The 27,777-nt window shown below is 40.7% G+C and overlaps 1 protein-coding gene across 3 annotated transcripts in view; it reads right to left on the reverse strand.

Annotated features, from left to right (window-relative positions):
* Positions 1-21,475, reverse strand: part of SGK3 (serum/glucocorticoid regulated kinase family member 3) — a 392,044-nt gene extending 370,569 nt beyond the window's left edge. For 2 of the 3 annotated variants that reach the window (XR_010090741.1, XM_063451357.1), the window contains exon 1: positions 21,288-21,475. The gene's annotated coding sequence lies outside the window, so the exon portion shown is untranslated. Of the gene's footprint in view, positions 1-20,040; positions 20,106-21,287 lie in introns of those variants that run through there. The other variant, XM_063451358.1, reaches the window with a different exon arrangement.
* Between the last annotated feature and the right edge of the window lie 6,302 nt (positions 21,476-27,777).

Raw genomic sequence — 27,777 nt, forward strand, 5'->3', positions numbered from 1 at the left:
AACCATATGTATTTCATAGATTATCGGTTGTTAAAGCAGATCCATGGGATTATGATTTGTTAAACCAGAACTACGATTAATTAGAGAATGATTATTTAAGGCTTAAAAGAAATATGAATACTACTGGTGTGGCAGGTGGGGAAAAGAGGTCTTTGGGTTTTGGAGATTGATTAAAGATTATCAGGCTGGAATGTCTACATCTTCATTATTAAACGGTAAAGAAATACTTTGTGGTTGCAAGAGGTAAACCAGGAAGCCAGTAATGGGAATTACCCAAGCAGAACTAATGTTCAATCACCAACGGTTTTGTTTGCTTAAAACGACACACTAAGCAACATCACAACGTTCCGTAATTGCAAAGGTGATGGTTCAAAGAGCACCACGAATTTCTGTCTACTTTCTGCTCGTACAGTGACTTATAAATACACGGTTTGAAGAAAAAATATAATAAAAATAAAGATAGATGAGCTTCAGATTGTGGCTGTGAATCAGGCTAAGAATTGCTGTCACAATGCAGCAAATCCCACCAGCGTACCTGGAACATCTAAACTAGTTATCCCATAATCCTCTGCTGGGAATACTTTCTGTTATAGGACGGATTTGCACAAAAGCGGTTAACAATATTTTGTTTTTGTTTTTAAATTCATGTTAATTATTTTTGTTAATGCATGATTGTTTACATTATGAAATCAGGACACAAAGTACAGTTCTAGAAAAACGCTTGCAACTTGCCATATCTACCTCTTAGGATTCCCACTACCTTATACAGTTGCAGTGATCTAGGGGCTGGTAGTTGCAACCAAATCAAACTACTATTAAAGGGTGCTGTCCTGGTGTCTACAGCATGTCCCTGCAGTGTTATCACTGTAAACATGGCCTTTTAAGGGAAAAGGCAGTGTTTACATTGCTGCTTAGTAACATCTCTAGTGGCAGTCAGTCACTCAGACAGCCACTACAGGTGATTCCTAATCCAGTGCTGCATAATGCACATCCTGCATGGAGACACGGAACGTTCCCCATAGAGATGTATTGATTCAATGCATCTCCATGAGGCGATGCTGATTGGCACAGTGTGGCGTTTTGTTGTGCATGCGCAGTAGCCTCCAGATGCTTTCCTATGGGAAATCATTGGACTGGCCGAGTTCATCAAGATGATTTCAGCTATGAAAGAGTTCTAAGGGGGGGAGGTCAACTAAACATCCACTTCATGACTATAGTGAGAGAGCGAGAGAATGAATATATAACGGAATCACAATAATTCAGCTAGCCTCCTTAACCTGAATACAACAATGTTTCCGTTTACCAATGAGATACTTTGGAATCTAGATAAATAACCCCAAGGAGTGTGTATATATATATATATATATATATACACATACATATATATATATATATATACACACACACACACACACACACATATACATATACATACACACACACTACAATGTTGCCGTGTTCCAATTAAGGTTTATGTGTAAAACCAAAATACTAAACCAAAACCAAAGAAAATGAAAGCGCAGTTTAGATACTAACTGCACATTATTTTAATGGGGCTTATCACAAATTAAATAAACCAAAACCTTCCACAACGATATCAAGCCACTAGCTAAAAAGAGTTTCCTCCTATAAAACTATTTAAACTGAAATACTGATTTTCCTATAAATTTCGCAGCTTCTTTGGAAAAGAAAACATCTACATTTTATGACCCAGTATACTGTACGGTTAGTTTAATATCCAAGTTGTGCCAGCTCATGTAGCCTATTACTGCTGTCCAAATTTGGATGGGCAATGAGGAAACTTAACAATTCTTCATTTTCTCAGCAGCAGTACAGGTTGCCAGGAAAATCCTGTTGGTTTTTTCTTAACCTCGGTTTCACAAACACCAGAGGGACTGCACCGAATAAGCTGTAATGGTTATGGTGTTTTAAGTATCCCTTTAAAATAATAATTGATATGACAGAAAAATACTTTTCTGAACGATTCAAAAAGCATTTGTTCTTGTTCTGACAATGATGTGCTGCTTTGTTACATGAATGAGCATGCCCATTATTCATGCACAAGCACTAATTTGTTAGAAAACAAAGACTTACTCTGGAATGAAACTGGGCCTGTTGTGGTCAGGAATCCACAAATTATTTCACATTAATCAAAGGACAGAGAAGGCCTTGTTTGTCCCCTGAAATAAAGCAAAGTGCTTTGTTTTCAGGAAAAAAATATATCTTTTAATAATTGTATTAGATTTTTCTTTCCACAGGAGCAATCCATGAGTGACAAGACCGTTTTAATAAACCCGGAATATCAGATTTTTTTATTTTACATTTTTTTTTTTTTTAAACTACCAGTTAATCCATGTAGCACATATTTTGTTGAGGGTTGCTTGACTGGTGGCACAGGTAATGTTTGCATTATTCATAACCAGTCAATAGTTATTCTCAGTCATGCGCAATGTACGTTACGTGAAGCTTACATATACATCAGTGAGATTTACTGCTAAGGATGTCAATGACGTACCATACATTATTGTGATTTCTATTCCTGTGATGCTCTGGCTTTAGAATACTGGAGGCAAGAATTGATAAGTTACAAAAAGCGTTTTGATTTGTTAAAATAAAGTTCAGCGGGGGGCGGGGCCTGACCGGGGAGCTGATCAGACACGCACATAGAGCTGTCAACGCCAGGGACCACGGGGGGAATACCACTCGGGACAAAGCAATTACGTACCGAACCTCTCTGAGTATAACCTCGATACCCTGTCACCAGAGTAGGTCCAGCACACTTATCCGTGGGACCACTAATCTGTGACCTTAATGGCTAGGAGGGTTATAACTACTTGTAAGCTTAACACCCACACATAGGTAGCCTGTCATGATGAAGTCCAACTCAACATGTTACTAACTTATGTCAGCCATGTCACAGCATATCTTGTAAACATATCTCCTGCTGCTGCCACTAGCAATAACTAATCTTCTGAATCACTCACCCTTACTCTAACGCACGTGCTAACCTACTCATTGCCTCACTTGCTCTTGCCACTACAAAATAATCACATGCCTAGACAGTTAAGCGATATCACTCTGTTATATTACGCAAATGCCTAAACAAAGTAAAGCTATACCGTTTCTATCGTTATATATATAAAAAATGTGCTTGACCTACCTTGTACCCCTATGTTCAACTGTTCGTATTGTGCTAGAGGACTGCCTTTGGGGTACCTCACATGCAACTGTTATTTGCATACGCACTACAAAAATAAAGAATTTAAATTAAAAAAATAAATAAAAAAATAAAGTTCAGCAATTCCTGGTAATTCAGGAATTCCTCGGTGATGTTGCAAACCGTTCATTTAGCCTTATCGGTATCAAGCAGCTCTGTGATGCACTGGATTACGGTCATTTATTGTTTTCTCGAACTCAGGGCTGCTTAAAGGGACACTGTAAGCACCCAGACCAATTCAGCTCATTGAAGTGGTCTGGGTACAATGTCCCTTTTGCAGTTCCAGAGAAGCACCTAAGCAGGAACATCCATTAGCCCTGCAGTGCAGGGCTGTCTCATTGACTATTATCAAACAGATAACTCCCTCAGCCAATAAGCTAAGCCCTACACTGCTGGAAGTAGTGGAGACAAGGAGTGGCACACAGTAGACCCCAGGTAAGAACTCAAACCATTCTCAAACAGTTTGATTACTTACATGAGGAGGACACAAGAACATCCCTGCCTCCAGCACACTATAGTAGTCATAGTGCTTAGAATGTTCCTTTAACACATGTAACACTGTAGAGTGTTATACTATTTGGCCCCCTCTGTACCCATTAAAAACAAGTATTTTATTCACCTTTATTCCCTAGGTGCTCTGACCCACTGTGGCCACCCCTGCTTTGCTGGCTGAGATTATCAATACAGATCTCAGCAAGTCCAATTCTTCACCATAGAGATAAATTGAGTCAATGGAGAAGCTGACGTTGTTCTTGCAATGTTTGCATGACTACATACAGGCAGTGGTGTCATGCAACTGTGTAAAGAAAGTACAGCATTTACACTGCTCAGCCTGAAGAGCAGTCCCATTAAGCTGTAGGTATTCTAGTCAGAGCCGGTGCAACCGCTAGGTGGATTAGGGAACTGCCTAGGTTGCACTGGCTTTGGGTGACCAGCAAGATGGGAGCGCACAGCACAGTGGGCTAGGTGGGGCAGAGAGAGGCAAACAGAAGATTAGGGGGGTAATGAGAGGCACACAGAGAGCTGGGTTAGTGAAGAGAGACACACAGAGGGCTGGGGGAGTGTGGAGAGACACACAGAGGGCTGGGGGAGTGTGGAGAGACACACAGAGGGCTGGGGGAGTGTGGAGAGACACACAGAGGGCTGGGGGAGTGTGGAGAGACACACAGAGGGCTGGGGGAGTGTGGAGAGACACACAGAGGGCTGGGGGAGTGTGGAGAGACACACAGAGGGCTGGGGGAGTATGGAGAGACACACAGAGGGCTGGGGGAGTGTGGAGAGGCACACAGAGGGCTGGGGGAGTGTGGAGAGACACACAGAGGGCTGGGAGAGTGTGGAGAGACACACAGAGGGCTGGGAGAGTGTGGAGAGACACACAGAGGGCTGGGAGAGTGTGGAGAGACACACAGAGGGCTGGGGGAGTGTGGAGAGACACACAGAGGGCTGGGGGATTAGGCAACTGCCTAGGGCGCACTGGTTTTGGGTGACCAGCAGGAGGGGAGCGCATAGCACAGTGGGCTGGGGGAAGGGGTTGGGGAGAGAGGCACACAGAGGGCTGGAAGAGTGTGGAGAGGCACACAGAGGGCTGGGGGTGTGCGGTGCGGCACGCAGAGGGCTGGGGGTGTGCGGTGCGGCACGCAGAGGGCTGGGGGGGTGCGGTGCGGCACGCAGAGGGCTGGGGGGGGTGCGGTGCGGCACGCAGAGGGCTGGGGGGGGTGCGGTGCGGCACGCAGAGGGCTGGGGGGTGCGGTGCGGCACGCAGAGGGCTGGGGGGGTGCGGTGCGGCACGCAGAGGGCTGGGGGGGTGCGGTGCGGCACGCAGAGGGCTGGGGGGGTGCGGTGCGGCACGCAGAGGGCTGGGGGGGTGCGGTGCGGCACGCAGAGGGCTGGGGGGGTGCGGTGCGGCACGCAGAGGGCTGGGGGGGTGCGGTGCGGCACGCAGAGGGCTGGGGGGGTGCGGTGCGGCACGCAGAGGGCTGGGGGGGTGCGGTGCGGCACGCAGAGGGCTTGGCGGGTGCGGTGCGGCACGCAGAGGGCTTGGCGGGTGCGGTGCGGCACGCAGAGGGCTGGGGGGGTGCGGTGCGGCACGCAGAGGGCTGGGGGGTGCGGTGCGGCACGCAGAGGGCTGGGGGGGTGCGGTGCGGCACGCAGAGGGCTGGGGAGTGCGGTGCGGCACGCAGAGGGCTGGGGGGGTGCGGTGCGGCACGCAGAGGGCTGGGGGGGTGCGGAGAGGCACGCAGAGGGCTGGGGGAGTGCGGAGAGGCACGCAGAGGGCTGGGGGAGTGCGGAGAGGCACGCAGAGGGCTGGGGGAGTGCGGAGAGGCACGCAGAGGGCTGGGGGAGTGCGGAGAGGCACGCAGAGGGCTGGGGGAGTGCGGAGAGGCACGCAGAGGGCTGGGGGAGTGCGGAGAGGCACGCAGAGGGCTGGGGGAGTGCGGAGAGGCACGCAGAGGGCTGGGGGAGTGCGGAGAGGCACGCAGAGGGCTGGGGGAGTGCGGAGAGGCACGCAGAGGGCTGGGGGAGGGCGGAGAGGCACGCAGAGGGCTGGGGGGGTGCGGAGAGGCACGCAGAGGGCTGGGAGGGTGCGGAGAGGCACGCAGAGGGCTGGGGGGTGCGGAGAGGCACGCAGAGGGCTGGGGGGTGCGGAGAGGCACGCAGAGGGCTGGGGGGTGCGGAGAGGCACGCAGAGGGCTGGGGGGGTGGGGAGAGGCACACAGAGGGCTGGGGGGGTGCAGAGAGGCACGCAGAGGGCTGGGGGGTGCGGAGAGGCACACAAAGCTGGGGGAGTGCGGAGAGGCACACAGAAAGCTGGGGGAGTGCGGAGAGGCACGCAGAGGGCTGGGGGAGTGCGGGAGGCACACAGAGGGCTGGGGGAGTGCGGAGAGGCACGCAGAGGGCTGGGGGGTGCGGAGAGGCACGCAGAGGGCTGGGGGGTGCGGAGAGGCACGCAGAGGGCTGGGGGGTGCGGAGAGGCACGCAGAGGGCTGGGGGGTGCGGAGAGGCACGCAGAGGGCTGGAGGGTGCGGAGAGGCACACAGAAAGCTGGGGGGGTGCGGAGAGGCACACAGAAAGCTGGGGGAGTGCGGAGAGGCACACAGAAAGCTGGGGGAGTGCGGAGAGGCACGCAGAGGGCTGGGGGAGTGCGGAGAGGCACGCAGAGGGCTGGGGGAGTGCGGAGAGGCACTGGGGGAAGGAGAAAGGGTCTGGGAGAAGAAAAATACACAAAGTTGACAATTTTTGTTTTTACAAGAGGGTGGGGGATGCAAGTAGCTGGTCTTACCTAGGATGTAAAATAGTCTTGCATCGGCCCTGGCTCTGGTGCCTTTAGTGTCCTTTTAATTACCATTAAAATAATGAGGGGCTAATCTCACAGGTCTAATTATCAGGTTAATCTCTTTTTAAATATAGGAACCACATCTGCTTTTCTATAGTCCTTTGGTGAAATTACTCACAGAATATAATCTAATCTCCAGCCATACATCTTTTTTTGCTATATCCTAAAGAAAATAAAATTCTTATATATAGTTTGGTTAGTTTTTTTTAGAATTTATATTCATAAAATATTTTGAGGATGGTCCTGCTCTCTCTGGCGATCAGTTTTTTCCTATCTAATTAACCCCTTTTGAAAACAATGTTGTCTTCCCTACAATTTGCTTATGATGCCTCTGACCCACCTGAGTTGGAAGCCTTTTTCTTATTACCTTACTGGTCTTCTTACTGTGCTACAATGGTTTTAATTGGTTTATTTTGCATTTGTGCTTTAAACATCATTATGATGTATATACTGTGTTAGAACTCTATGGTACATAGTGATGGACCAAACCTAACGAGCATCTATAAAAGGAGAGCACCGAGAAAGAGACAAAAAATAAAAAAAAATAAAAAATGTAGGCCAATCAACAATACCTCTTTCCTAAGCAAATCACAGGACTGGTCACAAAAGGTTGCCAATATTTAAATGAAATAATAGGCCCGGCGCCGTTAAGATGAAAGCAGCTTTGAAAAGGCTTGCAGGCACAGTGCGTTCTTTGGTACCAACCCATTGTGTTCCATGCTGTATTAACAATTTTATAGAGCTTATGCCAGTATTCTACGGAAGACCATGAAAAACTTGGCGTCCTGCATATCTACCACTGCCAGCTCTGCGTAGCCCTTCAGGCACCAAGTAGGTAGGACTCTGCTAGAATAGGACAACCGGTAATGTCAGTAGTTTCTAGGTTAAAAAAATTGGCTTTAAAAAGCTCAAACCACCGGTAAGTGTCTAAAATTCTCTTTAACCGTCTAATTTTAAAAGGGTGTGGTATATCATAAATGGTTGATAATGAAATAAAATAAATCAAGAGCTGCGATTGAGAGACACAAATGTTCTAACTAACTCATTTGACCAATATTTCCATATTCAGAGAGAATTCAATGAATTGTCCATGAACAGAAATGGCACTTACTTGAAAGTGCAAGCTTCATGAAGTAATAAAAAAAAAAAACAGAATGTGCATGACGTTCCACAACTTTCATTAAAAATATTTGACCTTTTATAGATGTTGCCTTTCATATATCTCAGCATATTTTGCAAAGACTCTCCAGGGTATGCGTTTGCTTGCATGATGGCTTTTGAAGGAAGAAGGTAATGGGAAATATACTCGCCTGAAGTTCTTCCTTCTCCACACCACCATCGTTGCCATCTACATTTCTGCAGCTCTTGGAGCTACGACGAACCATGTCGTCTTTGTAATGTCGTAGAAGTATGAGGGTAAAAAAAACAGAGATCTTCCACAGATCACCTCATTCATGTGCAACAAGATTCCATAGAGAACATGCTTTTCCAATGAAGAATGATGGAAAAGGGTATTATCGTTTGCTAGTATTGGAAATTCAGTGAAAATATAATCTACATAAGTTCTATTTGTATCATTCTGTCCAAAACAAGACGATCTCAGTCCGATTAAAATTCTCCAAAATGTTGACATTTGCTATTTTCACTCTCTATCTCCAATGACCAGTTCTTTTAAGAGAAATGTGTAATTAGCCTCCTGTGGCACAAAGCCAAATAGTACTGAAATCATTTTTATATATTATGAACTAATCTAACATTTAACTGATAAAAATACTTCCGACTAATTGTATCTGTTTATCTCATGTTGAAACCTAAAGACATGAAAAACAGTAAACGTAAGGGATACATACTTGACTAAAACTGCAAATTAAATTGCAAAAAGTAGGTTAAAATAATCAGATTGGAAAATTCTTAAAATTATTCTGAAATATTTTTCACTCATGAAATGTTCTGAGCATGGGCAAACATTTCAAGAGGTTGCACAGCACAGGTGCATCTAATTATTGGGGACATTCTTCTGATTTCCCCAGATAAAGAACAGACCAGGGAACACAACTGGAATGGTGGGCCAGAACCCTGAGTTCTGAACGGTCAGGAAATGGTTTAAATGTCTCCACCAGTACTGGTCATTCAATAGGAATTCTCAGCTGTACTAATTCTATCACATAACACAATGCTCTGTTTACAAGATTCCTCTTGGTAGAATGCATTTGTTTTAACCCCTTAAGACCGCAGCCAAATGTACAAGTTGTGATCCAAAAAAAACGTAAACAAAACCTGTCATTTGCGCTATAGGTCTGTCCAACCATAATTCACCTCTTTCATATTAAATGCACCCACACTTATTGTATTTCATTTTATTAAGGGAAAACAGGGCTTTCATTTAACATCAAATATTTAGGCATGGAACATAATTTAATATAAAAAAATATTAAAAAATGGGAGAAAATAAGAATTTTTTAAATTGTTTTAGTTCTACGTGACATTTTAACTGTGAATGTCAAAATACTGTTTGCTTTTACTGCAATAAAATACACATATTTGTATTCAGCGATGTCTCACGTGTAAAACAGTACCCCCTATGTACAGGTTTTATGGTGTTTTGGGAGGTTACAGGGTCAAATATAGCGTGTTACATATTTCAGTTTTTTCACATTGAAATTCGCCAGATTGGTTATGTTGCCTTTGAGAGCGTATGGTAGCCCAGGAATGAGAATTACCCCCATGATGGCATACGATTTCCAATAGTAGACAACACAAGGTATTGCAAATGGGGTATGTCCAGTCTTTTTTAGTAGCCCCTTGGTCACAAACACTGGCCAAATTTAGTGTTAATATTTGTTTGTGTGTGAAAAATGCAAAAAATGAATTTAAACGCCAATTTTGGCCAGTGTTTGTGACTAGGTGGCTACTAAAAAAGACTGGACATACCCCATTTGCAAAAAAAACCCTTTATATTTTACCAATTAAAGGCAGCAGGGGGACTACCTGTTATTACAGGCACTCCCTCTGCTGGCATTGCTGTGGATGGCTATGCTGTCTCGCGATCACATGGCCCAGGAGGGCCAGAATGGCAGCATGGGGACTCCCTGGGATGCCAGGTGAGTCCCACAATAGCACGCCCGCTGTCCTTAAGGGGTTAAAGTCCAGTCTCTACTCCACCTGCAGATTTGCGAAAGCATCAACACGCGTGTCATCTATTGCTGTAATTCTTCCCTCAAACTATGTGTGTCTTAAACAATAATCAGCTGCAACTCTTCATACAACAAGCTTCTCACACATGTGTGCAGCCCTACAGTATAAGCTGGCAGTACCACAATGTAATGCTTGCTCCCCTGGGCACTGGTGGTGGTACTAGGTTCTAAAACCAGTTGCATCGAAGGCCAATGCCCAATTCTACATTGTTAAGGATAGCCCCTGTACTCCTGTATTGCTTACCATAAATCCCATAGGCCATGCTACCAGTATAGTGGTGGGAGGGTGCAGTGAGTTCATAACCGCTACCTCTCTCCCAATAGTCACCTAGGTCTCCTAACAGCCTGGCAGACACTAATGTATTTTTTTCATATTTATCTATTTTTGAGATTTGTTGGTCAGAGAGGTTTACAGAACCAAGGGTATAAAAACAAAACATTAGGGTGGTATTTTCATTGACAAGTGAGATACAGATAAGCACCACACAATCTGAACAATAAGTAAATCTGCTTAATCTCTAATAACACAAAAATAAAATTCAGCGCGAGAGCAAGATGATAATAGTGCATAAGCAGCTCAAACACCAATACGGAGTCTCTCTTTCGATCAGAAAACTGGATAAAAACCGGGGGGCGTAGGTCCAGCGCTTCAGTAATCCTTGACAAATTATATGTGGAGAGAACCAGAGAAGAAATAATAGTGTAGTATTTTAAAACTGTAGTTGAGATGGGCAAGATAAAAGATGTGCACTCACACGTTTCTGGAGCTTCAATACAGCTCCAGTGTATGAGCCTGGGCGGAATAATCCCCACCTATGGATCAAGTGCAGAGGTAATTCTTCGAATTATAGGTGTAGTAGGGGGTATCCTCATAGAAAATAAAGAAATAAAAATCATATATGGTAAAGTATGTAGAGCTATGGAGCAAGGGTAGGTAAAAACTATAAAATGTACACTCACGTGTAATGGAGCGCTAAAACCTGGCTTTTCTAATAGCGCTTGAAGTGGTATGATCTCCACTCAAGGATACAGGTGTAAATATAAATTATTCCGTCCGTGTATATGTGGAGATAAACAAACAGAACCACAATAGTATACACCGTAAAAAGGAGTGCAAAAAGAAATGTTAAACATGCTCACATGCTAAAGAGCAAATTCCGATTTGCTCAACCCAAAGCGCTTGGGTGGTATAATCCCGACCAGGGATATAGCTCCAAACAATCCAACAGCACCAAAGTTAGGCCCAATTAAAAAAGTACTTTAATATTAAAAAAAAAAGTAATACAGTGTATAATAAGATAAAATAGTGATAAAAAAGTTATAAACAATACACTTAAAGCCTATCCATGGAGAAACACATTATCAAAAGTAATTTACAGAGTGAATGGGACCTGAGCTGCTTAAAAATCTCCTACTAGCATCCAATCATGCCTAATCTCCTACTAGCATCCAGGCCAGCAACAAAAACCTATATGAAGGTTAATGCAGAGTGATGATAAAGATACCGAAAAATAGAAAGAAAGGGATATTAAAAGAATGGAAAGATACAGAAATGGAAAAGGCGAGTAGGAAAGAGGGGAAAGAGATAAAAGGAGAACAGTTAGTGTATTGAGTCATTCTTTCCACGTATCCCAGATTTTATGAAATTTTGAAAGTGTGCCAGAGTATTTTTTTTTCACTTTTACAATACAAAAGATTAAAAGGGGCACTGTAGTCACCAAAACAACTTTAGCTTAATGAAGCAGTATTGGTGTATAGATCATGCCCCTGCAGTTTTGCTGCTAAAGTGAAAGTGGCTTTAGAATCAGGAGATTGATAAGAAACATGCTTTAATGCATGGCTTGAAAAAAAGCAATTAATATGTAAACCCTCTACACAGCTCCTTCACATTGTGATCACTTAAAAAGAACCCTCTGGACACCATCTTGTCTGTTTACAAACGGTTTCACCCAAAAGTTGTGAATACAGTGCCCATCCATTCTTCTCTATGATTTCTGGCCATGCCCAAGGCTTCAATTAGGAAGCCTCAAACTGAGTGTCATCTACCCTCTCAGCCTATCACTAGCTCCCCATCCACAAAACTGTGAGAGGAAGACTCCAGGACAACGCAAGGTTTTGTTTTTTTTTGTACAAAAACTTTGATACAAAGACATGAAGTTAGCAAATAAAGGCTTTTTGAATCATAACTGATAAAATGTATACTTGCTTTGCTTACAGAGTCTCCTTAAATACATAACATTGTATCACATAACTCTTAGGGTGCACCTGTATGCTGGCAATGAACGTTACAAAAAACAAACAACTGCTGCAAACAGGAATATGCGCAGTAACAGGTAAGCGGACACTGGTGCACTGCAAGGAGATCTGCAGTCCCCAATCATGAAGTTAAATAACAAATATGCTGAAGGATCTGATCATGGTAACAAACACCTTCTCTATGAATGTAATTTAGAATCCCGGGGACCTCCAAATGGAAGCCGCTGACCTTTAAAGTGACTCATACCCGAAAATCAAAATGCATGTGCACCTCTCCTAGAACTTTACCTAAATAAAATAAAAAAGGGAAAATATGCCAATTTAAGAATACATATGTCAAGAATCTTCCCCCACTCCAGAAACACGTATTCATGTGAACAGATGTTTTCCAGAGACCAGGAATCCAAATATTGTCATCTGGAACACAGCTTCCAATTCGCTACCACAGTTCCTAAAATTTAAATATTAGCAAAAAAAAAAATAAGCAGAATCTGAAAGTGAGTGTTAGAATTATTGATAAGAAACATGCTTGAAAGAAAAAAAAATATGAATATGTAAACCCTCTAGACAGCATCTTTTACAAACTGTGTAACCCCAAAGTTGTGAAGACGGTGCCCATCCATTCTGCTACCGGGTTTCCAATGACCAAGGCTTCAATGAGAAAACTTTGGACTAAGTGCCACCTACCCTCTTGGCCGATCACTAAGCTGATGGTCATCTGGAGCATATCCTCCGATTAGCTATCGCAGAAATAGTTCCAAACATTGAATTATTAGTAAAAAAAAAAAAAAAAAAAAAATAATAAGTAGACTCAGTCTTCTTATTAACTGAATGTTTAATTTCTTTCAGTACTATTGTATTGTAGATCATATGACCCACCATGAGTACCAAATTTTCCCTCAACTTCTAAAAGCTTGATCACTCCTGATCTAGATACAAGAATAAGACATGATCGTCCCCACGTCCTTTATCTAAATACCAATATATGATAATAAGATACTGATCTTTCCACATTTCTGAAGAGTAATATTCTAAAAAAAAAATGTAAAGCTTACTGCGGTTCTGCTTTACGGTACAGATACCTACATATGATATTCATTAAAAAAAAATCTATAGTTCATGTAGTGTCTGGTGCTCCACGTGGAACCATAAGAGGAAATTCACTGCTTAATCCTCATTGACTTCCAGGAAGCTAGCATAAAGCTTAGCATTTAGAATCTTAAGAGACTTTTTGCAGTCAAGGCAATCAGAATGTTCTTGGCAGAGGCCTTATGTGGTCTAACACATACACAAGACGTCTTGTTCGAAGACATACTGAAATGATATATAAACATACATATATGTCCATGTGTACAAATACAGTCACTCGTGAAGACTTTTACCTAAGGTTACCGTATTCAGTATCTGTTGAGTTACTTTTTCCAGATCCTCTCTTGCATAATGGTTGACATGACAGGTGGAAGTGAATCATGGGCTCAACCACTGGAGGGACATCAGGGTTTCTTCTCCTGAGACATGTGCGGTGGCAACCAGGAGTATTTTACATTACTCTATTAACATCTACACTAAACAGGGAATTGTGCACAATTAATAAGAAAATTTAAAAATAGCAGAACCTCAGATTTTTTCCAATTGTGCTATTTTTCTATCTTTGATATTTGGACCAAATCTATCCTTTATCTACAAAACCAATGATAGAAATGGCTTAGAAAAAAAAACAAAAAAATACAGCAGCTAATTCTCATTAGGAATTTAAACAAGGAGAGATGGGGGAGGTAAATTTATTTTATAGATCATTTTCCATTCTTTAAACGAGGACCCTCTCATGTGCAAACAGGTTAGTTATAAAAAGTGGGTGATTAAGTTTAGGGCGGGTAGATGGTGGTCAAGAATTCCATAATATGATTAAAATATTAAATAATATTCAGTAATGTCAATGATTTTTTCTTAATAAAAAAATGGAAAGCCTCTGTGAGATACTTGCTCAGTCATGATGTTTTGAAATATTATTGCAGGATTGTATGAATACTAACCTTACTAACCAGACTTTATCCTCATTTTTACCCCTTTGTATGTCTTTCACCCCATAAGGACCAAACTTCTGGAATAAAAGGGAATCATGACATGCCACACATGTCATGTGTCCTTAAGGGGTTAAACCTCCTTTTATCACACCGTGTAGCTCTTAAAAAAAACCTTTATACCTCTTCCCCAGCATGCTCCTTTGCCTGATCGGTCATTGGAACTCTGAGCAGCATGCAGTAACTATAGAGTAAATAAGACGCTAAAATATATCTCCCCCTCTACTCCTACTGAATGACAGGACAGAGAAGCATACAGAGCCTCTGCTGGAGTCCCACATGGCCACATTACAATCTAGAAACAGAGTGGGTAGGAGTAATGTGTGCTCCCCCACCTCAGCTTTCACCCAGAGTTGAATTCAGAAAATATTGGAAACAATTAATTGAACTTTTGTAGTGGTTATGGTAGCAGAAATGCCCTGCAGGAAGTTTGACAAGTTACCTGGAGGCCAGCTGGCACTAGAAAAAAATCCAGGAGAACTGGGGAGCTTCTGCATGGAGTTTCCATTAGCAACCTTGAGCTAAGCCTAGTGCAGGACCAGCTCAATGACTGAGAGTGTCAGCTGGGAACTCTCACACATTGTGCTAAGGTTTGCACCCGTGGGCTCACTAAGAGCAGAGCTTTCCGACTCTACTGGAGGAGGTGAGCAATGCTCGGTGGAACCCAGGTAAGTTGTTAAACCATTTGAGTTTGCGGACGGTTTGACTTTTTACAAAGGGAGGGCACCAAGACATTCTTGGAACTATAACCACTAGCGCTGTAGTGGTTATGGTGCTTGAAATGTGTGCCGTTAAAACACAATGCAAGTTGTTTTGTCTCTATCTCAAGCTGCATAAATAATAAAAAAAATATCTGAAATGTTATATAACATGTTGGTTAATATTCAAGCCATTATGTAGAATCTTTCCAAATCCTTTATTTTGGGCAGAATTTTGCCATTAAAATTTCAATCTGCTACAATTCAATGTTTAGTAAATAAACCCTTATGTAAAACATGGTATAGTTTCACTGGTGGGAATGCAGAATTTAAACATATTGTGTAATCAGTGTGGTCATCAGAGTTTCCCTCCCATGGGTTTCCCCTCTCAAGCTGTAACATGCACACACAGTTACTCTTCAACAGTAGATCCAAACAAATCATACATAGTACATACACATACTTCCCAAGTGTACCTGTTTAGAACAGACAGTCCCTAATTTTTGTCCAAATGTTGCCACAGATCTACATAGCAATAATACTGAACACTAATATGACTTTAAACTGCAATAAACTCCGATCCATTGATTTAACTCGGAGTTCCATGTTAGCTGCCTAAATTGTTCTTAATAAGCCAACTAAAATTTCTCAGAACAGCAGAACACCTGGCATTCCTAAGGGTAACCTGCTACTGTTAAAATAAAATAAAAAAAAACAAACACAAAAATACCACCACAATAAAAATAATTCTATGTTGGCTCATTGTGTCAGGAAAAGCCCTTATATTGACTTTTCCACGTTATGCAATGTCAATCGGAGCGCTATGTCAAGCAAACCTTACTTCTCTGGAGACTCCTCAATGGGCTAACAGGGAGTATTTCTATTTTTGAGGGGCTTAAAAATATAGGTTTCAGATTTGATACACAAACCAATGTTTTTTGGCTTCCAACAAGCCTTTTACTGCTGTAATTAAAATCTATCTGAACTACTAAATGACATATGAGGAGCCGGAAAATTGTCGATAAACGTGAAATGTGATCAAGGCCTTAGCGACATTACAAAAAGAATAGCCAAAACACTATTAAAGGACCACTATAGGCACCCAGACCACTTAAGCTTAATGAAGTGGTCTGGGTGCGTGGTCCAGCTAGGTTTAACCCTTTTTTCTATAAACATAGCAGTTTCAGAGAAACTGCTATGTTTATAAATGGGTTAATCCAGCCTCTAGATTGGTCACAGACAGGCCTGCCTTGGAAATCTGTGCGCCTTTAGCATCACCAGGCCTTGCTGGCATTCCTACGACAAAAGAAATGGTCATTGTATTTCTGTTTTGCCCCCTTTTCTCCCACACATCACGCAAATGTAGAACATTTCACAATGCTATGTGTGTGGGTAAAACCATTCTAAGTCCAAATCCTAAAGCAGCGTAACAGAAACAGTTTGTACATACACGCAAAAAAAATCTAAAAGTAAAATGATAAACTTTATCAAGTTTGTGTAGACAATTGTTTTAAAGAATGCCATAGACCAGGGGTTCACAATTATTTTTTCCCGTGGAACCCTTTGACATAGTGTATCAACATCATAGGAACCCCTCCTCCATTAAAAAAAAAAATTCAAAAAAAATGAAAAAGAAACGAAACGTTGCACAAACTTTTTTTTTTTTTTTTTAATATGTGCCTGTGAGTCAAGGTGTGTGTATCTGTCTTTGTATGTGCCAGTGTGTGTACACAGTGGCACACAGATACACATACCTTAACACACAGTGTGTATCTGTGTGTGTATGTATCTGTGTTTGTATGTGCCAGTGCGTGCGCCGCGGTGCTGACCAGGTCCCTTTGCAGCAATGCAAATCGGGCAAATCACTGCGGAACCCCAATTTTGTTCTCGCTGAACACCAATTGGGAAACGCTGCCATAGACCAACCCTTATAAGTGCCTGTTTTATTTTAGTTTGTCTAGTCGTGGTTACCCAGTTACATAGCAATATCAGTTGAAACAAGACTCAAGTCCACCAAGTTCAACCTTTCACATATACTTTGTTACTGTTACTTAAAGCAGTTCTGTTGCACAAACTTTTATTTTAACCCCATCTTATTTTTGAACGCCTAACTTTTCCATTTCCTTATTTCTTTGCTCAAAAATCACCTCCCACTAGCTATACCTTTGCTAATCTTCACGGTGCCAAAATTCCAATACATGACATCACTATATTCTATATTAACGTCACTGCCTTCTCCTGTTTGAGTGTCACAGGGTTTTAATCCTGTGCATGCCTTGGGCGCCAACTAAAATTTTCATTTTGTCCGAATACATTTTAATTCCATCCAACAGGATTTTGCTTGTTTCTCCATTCGTTTGATGAAACGCAGCTATTATTTCAGTATTGGAATTGGTCTGGGTAGCTTTAGTGGTCCTTTAAGAGCTCATAAAGTGATCTGCAACCAATAGAGCTGCAGGAAAAAAATGCTCTCTCAAGCATGAGGGCACTTTTTGAGCCGGGAGATCATCTTATCTCCCTGCCGGCCCATGATGGGCCCCTAACAATCCACAGGGTCTCTCTCTCAACTTGGCCATAGGCCCCTGCCTATGCTGCCTTATGGGTAAAGCTGGCTCTGCACAAAAAGTTAGTCACAAAACAGGTTTTTTTCTAACCCCAAGTTGAATTTCAGATTTTAAGCCAGAGTAGCTGTACTGGAAACATAGCAGACTTATACATTTTTTTCCAGTTCAGCTATTTTTAACTTAAATGTAAAATTCACATTGAATTTACCTTGAAAATTTTGAATAACCTTAAATATGGAATAAGAATTTCAAATTGAAAGGCAGTAACACCCAAATTGGGAAATTTCAAAAAAGCAACTCTGCCCTTAAATTTGAAATCCTGATAATATCAATAAATTTCCAAAGGAACCATTAAATGGGTAAACCGAACTCCAAAATTCCAGTCACAATTCTGCTTGGATCAACAAGGTGTGGTCTTATGTATTATTTAGTATATGCTTGAATATTTTCAATGGGACCTGATAGAATACACCCAAAGTTATTAAAATAACTTAGTGGTGTACTAGCAAAACCATTAACAGATTTATTTAAACAATCATTGTCAACAGGAGTAGTCCCAGAAGATTGGAAGTTAGCGAATGTTGTACCCATTCACAAGAAAGGTAGTAGGGAGGAGTAGGGTAACTATAGGCCAGTAAGTCTTACTTCAGTAGTGGGGAAAGTAATGGAAACCACGTTAAAGGATAGGATTGTTGAACATCTAAAATCACATGGATTTCAAGTTCTTAAACAATATGGGTTTACTTCAGGGAGATCATGCCAAACTAATCTTATTGATTTTTTTTGGTTGGGTAACTAAAATTATAGATCAGGGTGGTGCAGTAGACATTGCTTACCTAGATTTCAGTAAGGCTTTTGACACTGTTGCACATAGAAGGCTTATCAATAAACTGCAATCTTTAAGTTTGGATTCCAATATTGTAGAATGGGTAAGGCAGTGGCTTAGTGACAGGCAACAGAAGGTTGTAGTCAATGGAGTATATTCGAAGCATGGGCTTGTCACCAGTGGGGTATCTCAGGGATCCATTCTCTTTAATATTTTTATTAGTGATATTGCAGAAGATCTTGATGGTAAGGTATGTCTTTTTGCTGATGATACAAAAAACATGTAACAGGGTTGATGTTCCAGAAGGGATAAGCCAAATGGAAAATGATTTAGGTAAACTAGAAAAATGGTCAGAGTTGTGGCAACTGACATTTAATGTGGATAAGTGCAAGATAATGCATCTTGGACGTAAAAACCCACGGGCAGAGTACAGAATATTTGATAGCGTCCTAACCTCAACATCTGTGGAAAAGGATATAGGGGTGATTATTTCTGATGACTTAAAAAGGTAGGCAGACAATGTAATAGAGCAGCAGGAAATGCTAGCAGAATGCTTGGTTGTATAGAGAGAGGTATTAGCAGTAGAAAGAGGGAAGTGCTCATGCCATTGTACAGAACACTGGTGAGACCTCACTTGGAGTATTGTACGCAGTACTGGAGACCGTATCTTCAGAAGGATATTGATAAGCTTTCTCGGTGAGAATTACAGGGCATATATGCACACATGATATCACAGACTCTCAGGTCATTTGCATCCATGGAAGAATATAAATTTGCTCAAAGAAATACACAGAGTGGTATCAAAATTATATTATATTGGACATGTCACACGACTTTCTAATGTGACATATGATCTGTGATCAGTCCTTTCATTTACCCGACAGTCTTTTTCGTCCAGTGTCCGAAGGCAAGATAGAAAGTAAATCAGGAGCGCATGATATCTGCAAGTTTCAGCAGCATGATGGCTGCCTTGAGATGACACGCATACTATTTGCGCAGACATTTAATCTATGACACTCTCAGTCAATAATTTACAAAGTAGGTAAGTTAATGTGGAAGTATTAAAGGGACACTATAGGCAGCAAAACAATTTTAGCTTAATGAAGCGGTTTTGGTGTATAGAATAGACCATGCCCCTGCTCTCACTGCTAAATTATCTGTCATTGAGGAGTTAAATCACTTTGTTTATACAGCCCTAGTCACACCTCCCTGCATGTGACTTATACAATCTTCCTAAACACTTCCTGAAAAGAAACCTTGATATTTTAGGTTCCTGTATTGCACAGTCTAATGCAAAATTTTGTATCTCCTGCTCTAATAGCCTCAGACCTAGACTCTGCAGGAACCTCCTGTATGTGATTAAAGTGTAATTTACAGAGCAGGAGCTAAAACCTCTAACGCAAGTTAACATCTGATTGAACATGAAACCATCTTTTTTTGCATGCTTGCTGTGTCAGTCACAAGAGAGGTGCGGCTAGGGCTGTATAAACAGAAACAAAAGTCTCCACTTTAGCATATCAGCCCAGACCGCAGGCACCCAACTGAGCCAGGCAAGTGTTAAATGGTTTATAAACATTTTGACATGCTTACTGTGGGACTGTCTACAGAGTGCTGTGGCAACATCACCACCACAGCACAATGTAGTGATTACGGTGCTTAGACTTCCCCTTTAAAAAAATTTTAATCACTAATGTACACCATTTGAAGAGACGCCAGCAGTGACTACCACTCACATGCTTGAATAACTCAATAAAATTCTGCTTGTCGTTGCACATTCAAGTTCATTATATCTTCAAATGGATGGGATTTGAGGATATCCCTACCTAGACACAGGTGCCTTACTGTCAAGGGCTGAGCAATTGTGATTTACTTTGTCCTAAACCTGGAATGTCATGAAATTCTTGCCGGTCAGTTGGTCCTTAGAACAGCTTAAAAATCAAGGCAGGAATTAACACACACTGACTTTTCAGCGAAAAAAAATCAGCTGGTCCCAAGCACTTATTGTGAAATACAGACACTTTGTATACAGTACATGGTTACCAAGACTTCACTCTGCCATAAACAGAAATTAGTGTACAGTACAGCTGGGGACACATCAGAATTCTACTAAGTCACATGAGCTCCAAGAAGCAAGTTTAACCTTTTCAAATTAATTAAAAAAGAAACAAAATCTAACACATAAAACAAATGTCATTGCAATACATTGATCAAACATATTCAACAGCATTGCATGCACACACTTATTGTAATAAATATTATTATGTAAAGATATAAAGTAGCATGTATGACACATTATAGAAAGTAGGATGAAGAATGGAACTGCAAACAGAGCTAAAACTGGTCAAATTAGTGCATATCTCTGTCTCAGTTCAATTCTGGGATTATTGAGGTAGATTATGAAGTTTATTATCATGATTAATAAAGCACCAACATGTTCTGCAGCGCTGTACAAAATGTGAACTTAGAACTGATGGCAACCAGACATACAGGAACAGAAAGCAGTGGGAACCTTGCTCAAACAAGTATACAGCCCAAGGGGGTTTATGAAACTCCAAAATAAGGAGAACTGAAAGCTGGATTGTAAAATTAAGGTTAACTCCTTAAGGACACATGACATGTGTGACATGTCATGATTCCCTTTTATTCCAGAGGTTTGGTGATTAAGGGGTTAAAACATCCAGCCAATCTATGACTATAGCCACATTGGGGGGGGAAAGTCTTCAAATCAGCTATTTAAGCCTCAAACACGCCATTATGATTTTCTACAATTCAGCGTTTAGTAAAAGAAGCTTAAAGTATCACTTAATACACATGGGTCAAAATACTTTCATTTTTTTAAAAAAAATACAAGAATCTGCAATCCTGAGAGTATTGAAAAATCCCATTTTGAATAAAAAGAGTAGATCTCCCTCCCACAAATAGAAGTTATGCATTTATAGCTGCCCACTCTCCCAATCCTTCAATCAGGAAACAATGTAAAGAGAAATTCCTGCTACTTTAACCCTAGCCTCCCTGAAAGCTAAAGTTGTGAAATCAAGTTAATATCTGCCATTTCACATGCATAGAGATCAGCCATTGTGGTAATTGAAAATCCATCTGAATTAAAACATTACTTACCAAAGAGTTGGGCTCCAGCATGTGAAGTTTGAACTCTCTCTCTCTCTCTTCCCTTTTCCTGGGGCTTGATGGCTACAAAGTACTGTGTTTACAAGTGTATCAAATCTGACGTGTCAGCAGAGCTCCTCCTGTGAGCTGACTGAGCCCTCTCTGAGAGGCACTGAGTGTTAGCTCAGCTCACTGCTTTCCTAATGCACTTTTTACGTTTCCTGTGTGCTTTACCCTCAGATTATCCAGGAAGCTACACAGCTAAAAAATAAATAAAAAAAATATGTGTAGTACAATGTTAACCCCCATGTCCACCAGAGGACAGTGCAATGTAATTAGACAGCCATTATTTGGAGAAAACCAGGAAGTTATACTATGAAGTTCTAACTGTAGGGTAAAAAAAAAAAGTTGGTTATTTTGGCAGAAATTAATTAACAGATTTTAATAAACAAAAAGTGTTTAGTGTTTCTGCTCACAAGGAGGAATAGAATCATGTTTAAGGGTTTCTTAACTTGGGTGTTATGGAAGATTGACAGGGAAGCTGCAAATTACTGGTGAGAATAGCTGGAAAATTCTGCAACTCAGCCATTTTCCCAGCTCAGCTATTTTTGCGTAAAATTAGCAATTTGCATTTTTTGCAATTGGGGGGAGGGGGGAAAGCTGCATAAACCAGAGCAGTTCATGTATTAAGGCAAAGGCACTTATGAAGAAAAACAAGAAGTAGATTAATGAAGAAATCCCAGAGCTAGACTAATGGGGGAATTGGTAAATCCTGGACTGATGAGACCTGCATGAGGAATGTCAGAAGCCTGTGAAATATAGGATCCCTGCCCCAGGCCACGTCAAACAGTGTAACACATGTCCATTACTGCTTCCTCCTCTCACTTTGAAATGATAGGTTTGTGCTAAGAAGAGTCATGGGTTGGTACCTAGTCTTTGGTCTTAAATTGCCCTATTCCTATGGCACAATCGCTTCAAGGGAACCAATGGAAGCCAGATCCACAATACTTTCCAATACTTCTAAATTCTGATGTGCGGAGCATGAAAAGTGCTGCTCTGTAATATTTTGAATTCACACATTACAAGACAGAAATTGGTTAATCAATCAAAAAAAACACAATTTAGGATTCCTCTTAAAAGCTACATTTTATAGGTGGATTTGCATTGGTGGAGCAAAATAACATGTTACTGCCATGATATGCCATGGACAAAAAGAACACTATAACTTTAAGAATACAAATGTGTATGCCTAATGCTATAGTCACGTCTCCTAATCACCATGTAGGCGACCCCCCTTCCCCCCCGGGGTTAAAAGTGTATTATTTACTTTGTACCTGCTTTCCCTGTGGCTGGTCATGCATCCTTTGCTGAAATGATCATGGGTGGCAAAGGAGACATTGGGGGGCTAGTGCGCATGCACAGCAAAATGTTGTGCTGCACCAATCAGGTGGTCTCTATGAAACCATATGATTGAAATAGACAATTTAATTTGGCTATTTCAGAGGAAGTGCATCCAGTGGCTTTGAAAGTGACAATGTTTTCTGGGTGCCTATAGTGTCCCTTTAAACAGTAGCATGAAATAAAATGTGAATGCCTTCACTCCCAATAATGTGTATTCAGATGTGGCAGCGATGTGCATCCATATCTAACCCACTTGAACACACATTTATCACCAATTTAATTACTTGTCGATAACATTATTATTGTGCATTGATGATTATTTTCATTATTGTCTAATTAATTGTTTCACTCTCTGTCAAGCAAAGATTGGCAGAGTTAATTTACCATATGAATCCAATATAGAAAATTAAAAATTAAATATACTCAGAAGTCACAAAAACCTTCTGTGCTATTTCCTAGCTCAGCTCACTGGCTGACTTTTGAGTATAACTCTCTAATTCCAAAGTATGTTTATTCTACGTGTAAGTGTTGAGTTAGAACATTACTGGAAAAAAAACTTGTGGGGGATTACACTTCAAACAGTGAAAATTGTATATTATTATTATTATATTATTTATATAGCACCAGCAAATTCTGTAGTGCTGTAGAATAGGTGGACTAACAGACACGTAATTGTAACTAGACAAATGGATGCAAACAGGAAAAATGTGCCTCAGAACATGGAAAATATTGGCACAAACGCAATTAATTTTAGATTAAAACAGACACACAACTTTTTATACATAATCTCAAATGTTTGCAACTTTGTACACATGCTTAATATGTGTTTAGCATTTTGACTTAAGGTTTAGATGAAGTAATATGCCAGCCTGGCACGTATGTAAGCCAACGTTCCATCGATAATTCTGAAAAATCAACTGCATAATTGACAGACTATTCAATGTTTATATATTGCCAGCAACCCTAGGGAGGAAACATGAGTATAACATCTGCCTCCATCATGAGTAAAATATTATATGAAACACGAGAGAAACCAATTGCTTATTTTATCTATGCCATGTGATTGTCTTAATTAATTGAGTTTATCTGCTCTCATGACAATGATTAAAGCATCTTATTGCTCCATCACATGTGGGGAATTACATAGGATTATAGATAAGAGGGAAAAGGGCCATGTTTTGAAATAAAACGGATGGCAGTAGATGAATGAATGAAAATTGGTGATATTGGATGATGACTCATACAGTTGAGCATTGAAGCATGTCAAAAAGTGTATCAACAGGTGAAAAGGGGGGCAAGCAAATGATGCATACCTGCGTGAAAAACATAAAAAGAGGTATTTGGGGCACACCTGGAATCAGCTCCCGACTGATTCCTCTCTTGCAACTGTCATTAGTCTAATACTATCCTTACCTTTTTGTGTCACTTTACCCCACTCCCTCTAGCATGTAAGCTCATTGAGCAGGGCCCTCAACCCCTCTGTTCCTGTGTGTCCAACTTGTCTGGTTACAACTACATGTCTGTTCGTTCACTCACTGTAAAGCGCTGCGGAATTTGTTGGCGCTATATAAATAATAACATAATAATAATAATAATAACGATTAATTTCTCAGTAGTGCAGTAAAGACCATAATATATACAAAATAGAGATTAAGGAACAGAGTACAGGCAAATAATACAGTTTTACATTTTACAAGGCTACACAAAGTGACGTATCTTAGCAAACAAATATGGGGTTTCAGTTATATCATATGGCCATATTGTATTAAGCCCACAACTACTTCACTGTACCCTAATATCAGTGAGTACTACACTAATTCCAATGTGGCAGACAAACATGCTAATTGCAATACTTACTGCTTAAACTGCTTCACAAGACTCTCCTCAATGTGTGCTTACCTGTGGTCACATCCAAAGGGGCACATATATGGATGGAAGGGGTGCTTAATGCAATTGGGAACTGGTCTGGGTTCAAAATATACACAGAAAAACAGGGAATTGGGGGCACACCAGAAACATGCAATTCTCAGTAGTGGTGCGTTCGTAAAGACCAAAATATATACTGAAAATAGGTGATTTTAAGTAGCCTTGTAATGTTTCAAGCGGAATTTATTTCTGCGCTGTTCCTTAATCTGTATTTTATATGAAAAGCATACATTTTTATTATGAATTTCTGTTGATATAAAATTCTGTATCCAACTAACTTGTTGGCCTCAGCTTACTCAACAAGAGACTTTTGCCTCATGGCCAAAACAATGCCATGGCTTTTATTATTATTATTATTATTACTATCATTATCATTTATACAGCACCAACATATTCAGCAGCACATTACAATTATAGAAAGGATATATTAGAGATAAAAAAATACATGCTCAAACAAGCTTACAATCTATGATTCCATGGCAGGGTTACTGGCAAAATAACAAAATTGTGATTTTTTTTTTTTTTTTTTTTTATGGGGCTCAAAGCCAAAAATAAAAAAATAAAAAAATTGATATCATACCAATGCTTCATTGTAATTTACCCCTCCGTTTTTAATTCATCATAATTTACAGTTTAGTGATTAAACATTGTTTTCTTGAGCAGCTTGGCTGTATGAGACTCCAAAGCGCATTGCTGCTCAATAACTACAGGATGAAGCCTTTCCACCACTTTATCAATAAAGTGACAATATAGTCAACAACTTCAGCTTAATTAAACAGTTTTTAGTGTATAGATCATGCCTCTAAAGTTTCACTGTTCAATTCTCTGCCATTTAGGAGTTAAATCACTTTTGTTTTTGTTTATGCAGCCCTAGCCACACCTGTCATGACTGTAACTGACACAGCCTGCATAAAAAAAAAAATGGTTTTATTTTCAATCAGATGTAACTTACTTATAAAAGTATTTATTTCCTGCTCTGTAAATCGAACTTTGATCACATATAGGAGGCTCCTGCAGGGTCTGACACGCTATTAACAGAGCAGGAGATAATACATTCTTAATTAAACAGAATTTACAATAAAGGAAGTGTAAACATTAGATGACTCTATACGGAAAGTGTTTAGGAAGGATGTGTAAGTCACATGCAGGGAGGTGTGACTATGGAATGCATAAACAAAGTGATTTAACTTCTAAATGGCAGAGAACTGAGCAGTGAGACTTCAGGGTCATAATCTACAGGTGATACTTGAAACATTAGAATATTGTGCATTTATTTCAGTAATGCAATGTAAAAGGGGAAACTAATATATGAGATAGACGCATTACATGCAAAGCAAGATAGTTGAAGCTGTGATTTGTCATAAGTGCGATGATTATGGCTTACAGCTCATGAAAACCCCAAATCCACAATCTCAGTAAATTAGAATATTACATGCAATCAATAAAACAAGGAGTATACATAGAACAATATCAGACCTCTGAAAAGTATAAGCATGCATATGGACTCAGTACTTGGTTTGGGCCCCTTTTGCAGCAATTACTGCCTTAATGCGGCGTGGCATGGAAGCTATCAGCCTGTCACACTGCTGAGGTGTTATGGAAGACCAGGATGCTTCAATAGCCGCCTTCAACTCTTCTGCATTGTTCGGTCTCATGTCTCTCATCTTTCCTGCTGGAAAATGAAATCAGCATCCCTATAAAGCTCATCTGCGGAAGGAAGCATGAAGTGCTCCAAAATCTCCTGGTATACAGCTGCGTTGACCCTGGACTTAATGAAGCACAGTGGACAAACACCAGCAGATGACATGACTCCCCAAATCAACACAGACTGTGGAAACTTCACACTGGACTTCAAGCATCTTGCAGTGTGTGCCTCTCCATTCTTCCTCCAGACTCTGGGTCCTTGGTTTCCAAATGAGATGCAAAAGTAGCTCTCATCAGAAAAGAGGACTTTGGACCACTGAGCAACAGACCAGTTCTGTTTTTCTTTAGCCCAGGTAAGATGCTTCTGACGTTGTTTGTTGTTCAGGAGCGGCTTGACAAGAGGAATACGACATCTGAAGCCCATGTCCAGGATACGTCTGTGTGTGGTGGCTCTTGATGCCTCAGTCCACTCCTTGTGAAAGTCCCCAACAGTTTTGAATGGCCTTTTCCTGACAATCCTCTCCAGGCTGCGGTCATCCCGGCTGCTTGTACACCTTTTTCTTCCACACTTTTCCCTTCCACATAACTTTATATTAATGTGCTTTGATACAGCACTTTGGGAACATCCAACTTCCTTTGCAATTACCTTTTGAGGCTTTCCCTCCTTATGGAGGGTGTCAATGATGGTTTTCTGCACAACTGTCAGGTCTTCCCCATGATTGTGATTCCTACTGAACCAGACCGAGAGACTATTTAAAGGCTCAGAAACCCTTTGCAGGTGTTATGGCTTACTTAGCTAATTAAAGTGGGACACTGTGAGCCTAGAATATTGCACCTTTTAACAATATTCTAATTTACTGAGATTGTGGATTTAATGTAAACCATAATCATAGCACTTATGACAAATCATGACTTGAACTATCTTGCTTTGCATGTAATGCGTCTATCTCATATATTAGTTTCCCTTTTTACGTTGCATTACTGAAATAAATTAACTTTTGCACGATATTCTAATTTTTCGAGTATCAACTGTAAAGCACTGAATACTTATAATGCTTTTCTATTGGGAGGCTTTGATGCACTCACGGCACTCACTGTGCATGCTCATCAGGTCCCCATTGGTCTTCTCTTTGAAGGAGGCCATGAAGGTGAGAAGCACTGAGGGAGCCTTGTCACTGTAAATAGGTAAGAAAATCTTTGATTTGATTAATATTTTGGCAAACAGAGAGAGGGGGGAGAGAGACACTATAGCGTTAGGACAACAGGTTGCATTTTTAATGCTATAGCGTTCCTTTAAATAAACTTTCTACTAATATAGAGCAGTGCAAGTATCTGTCAGTGAGAAAGTATTTTTATGAGTATACTTATGTATAAAACAATACTTCTTGGTATATAAAAATCAGATGCACATATAGCTTTACCTGTCTATCTTGTTTGTTTGTTTTTAGGTTTCTGTTGACGTTTCCAGTAACCTTTTTTTCAAAGATAAATTTGGTTCCTTCTGGACACATATGTTAAACATCTGAGAAAA

The sequence above is a fragment of the Pelobates fuscus genome, chromosome 4, assembly GCF_036172605.1.
Source record: "Pelobates fuscus isolate aPelFus1 chromosome 4, aPelFus1.pri, whole genome shotgun sequence".
NCBI classification, from domain to species: Eukaryota; Metazoa; Chordata; class Amphibia; order Anura; family Pelobatidae; genus Pelobates; species Pelobates fuscus.